General features: G+C 40.7%; 1 pseudogene; it reads left to right on the top strand.

The window, feature by feature from the left end:
• The first annotated feature begins 596 nt into the window (after window positions 1-596).
• On the top strand, window positions 597-2,598 carry LOC136872544 (uncharacterized; annotated as a pseudogene).
• The last annotated feature ends 227 nt before the right edge of the window (window positions 2,599-2,825 follow it).

Below are 2,825 nucleotides of genomic sequence, written 5' to 3'. Positions count from 1 at the left end.
ACGGAACTTCAGGTCTGGTAGAGATGGCGAATACTGCTGCTATGTTAAGACTTGAGTTCAGAATCGGTTTCCGATACCGAGATTGTGTTCGAAACGGTATGTTACAGATACAGCCGGTGCTCCACTTTTCATGTATTTATGCTGTCTTCTGAGAGCATCTCTCAGCGAATGTCTCAGTTTCTCACACATCGCCTTCGCTTCAGCACCTGCAACAATGGCGTCGTGGCTTGTATCATACAGAACTTCGCGAACACGCACGGTTTCAATTAATTTTTCTTCCATTTCGAACTACAAGACACAATATGAAAAACCACAATCACCGCGAGTCTTGCAGGAAACTGCGGAAGAGAAACTGCGGTCCGCAGGGTGACCATGGGCAGCAACTGCGTCACGTCACACTGCGCCGTAACATGCGCGGGTTCAGTCAGTTGTGTGGTTCGCAGAAACTCACCGTGAGTCACCCTGCGTCACCTCACGGACCTGCGTCTCATTTTGCCGCCGGCCTAAGGGCTTTTTCATACACACCGGTCTAAGTTTCATTTTCACACTTGCCGGTTGAAACCGGACGTTCAGTCATACGCCAGCTCTCGTACAGTATGGATCATAGTCGCATTATTGCAATGTGGCTTTTGTATAGACGTTACCGAAAAAAACAAAAGGAATAGAATTCATTGGGTTCATGTATAAATAAAAAGAGGGAGGAATCAGGTCTGTTTTATACGCTATTTGAAGATTTAAGAAAAGATGGAAAAACGTTCTTTAACTATTTTCGTATGTCCATTTCTACCTTTGATGATTTACATCAGCGGTTAAAATATAATCTTCGGCGTCAGAACACAAAGATGAGGAATTGCATTCAACCTGAGCAGATGTTGGCTATTGCAATAAGGTAAGTAACACACTACTTATTTGCTGAAAATTCCTTATTGACGTAACGTCAGAAAGTAATAAATAAACTGTAGACATTTATCAGCTTATCTCACAGAGAGGTAAAGTCTATATCTGTATTATATGAAGACGTTGATAACGCCGGAGATGCACTGTCCGAGTGACTCATTTCTAATGCTGACGTTGTAGACTGGTGCGGGCCACAAGTTGTGTGAAGTTGGCCTAATGACGGAAATTGTATTCCCGACGATCCAGTACTAATGCACGGGGAATTTCCTTGAAATACCAGCGGCTGACCTGGATTGAACATATTGTATTGACAGGGTGTTTGCACACCGGAAACGGCTGGAGACTGATAAAAACCTTGTCTTTTTGCACGCTTAATATTCTCTACGAGCAGAAGGACACCTATTTGGAATTAGATGATTTCATCATCATCAAATGTTTGTAAAGAAGGTATAATACCGTTGAAGAATGACAGGTGGCGATTTGGCTGGCCACTACTTTCAAGTGTCTGCAACATTTTTATCTCTAGCTCATCAGGTTTACGACGCTTTCGGGAACCCTTTTCTTTATTCGGCACTTTCAATTCCTGAGACTGTTGAGTAAAATTGTTCACCCCCATCTGTGTATTGTCTGCCAAGCTATCTTCTGTATGACGTCATTCAGCCAGCTTCTTTAAAAATTGTAATTGATCGTTGTACACATACTTTTTTTATTTTGGAAGCCCCAGAACCGCTCCTTTGATGTTCTTTTGCCTTTTTACATGATTTGATGAAAGAATCTCTGATTTACCTGCAAATAACACACACGTATTATTGCCCTTGTTTCAGATACTTAGCAAGCGGATGCACTTTCACAGACCTTCACTACAATTACAGAATTGGCATCTCAACAGCCAGCTCTATAGTTAGAGATCTGAGTTCCAGTATTTGGTCCACCTTACAACAGGAATGTATTCCTACACCTACAAAAGGCCACTGGGAAACAATTGCTGCAGAATTCGAAAAGAGAGCTAACTTTCCTCACTGTTTAGGGTCAGTAGATGGAAAACATATCAGAATAATTTGTCCACATAACAGTGGTTCGATGTTTTACAATTACAAGGATTATTTTTCTGTAGTTTTGATGGCTGTTGCAGACTCAAATTATAGATTTGTTTATGTAAATATTGGAAGTTTTGGATAAGACTGTGATTCACCAATTTTCAAAAAGTGTCCATTGTGGGAATCAATCGAGACAAATAATCAGGAGCTACCAGAGGAGAGATGTCTTCCCGGAACAGAAAGTCCTAATGTGCCTTATTTTTTTGTTGGAGACGAAGCGTTTGCACTGCACAGACATCTACTACGAGGATCTAACCTCACACTGAAAAAAAGGATTTTCAATCATCGTCTGTGCAGAGCAAGGAGATATGTTTGATGTACATTTGGAATTTTGAGCAACAAATGGAGAATTCTACATAGACCCATAAATGAAAATCCTGATTTTGCAGTAGATATTGTGAAAGCGTGTGTTGTACTACATAACTTTGTCCGTGACAGAGATGGTTATGAGACTGAGGATACCATGACAATAACTCGATTAGAAGATCTGCCATCTGAAGAAACAGCACGAGGTAGACTGGGAGCAAACAACTTGAGGAATGTATTAGCTGATTATTTCTTAACTGATATTGGTGCCGTCAAGTGGCAAATGTCAAAGGTTTAAGACCTAACAGTGTCTGTGTCTGTTTAAAATGCAATAATGAAAAGGCGTTTCTGTAGTAGGTCATTACTTGTAATAAAAGTTACTTACCAAAAATGTTTTTTTCGTTATCACTCAATTCTCCAAAATCTTCCTTCAGACCTTCACATACTTCCTTCCACCCCTTCCGTGTACTATCCCGATCTTTATAGATATCACTTGACTTGTCCCACAATACAGGTCTGGCCTCA

This window comes from Anabrus simplex, chromosome 4, assembly GCF_040414725.1.
Source record: "Anabrus simplex isolate iqAnaSimp1 chromosome 4, ASM4041472v1, whole genome shotgun sequence".
Taxonomy (NCBI): domain Eukaryota; kingdom Metazoa; phylum Arthropoda; class Insecta; order Orthoptera; family Tettigoniidae; genus Anabrus; species Anabrus simplex.
This window is presented reverse-complemented; position numbering and strand designations above follow the sequence as displayed.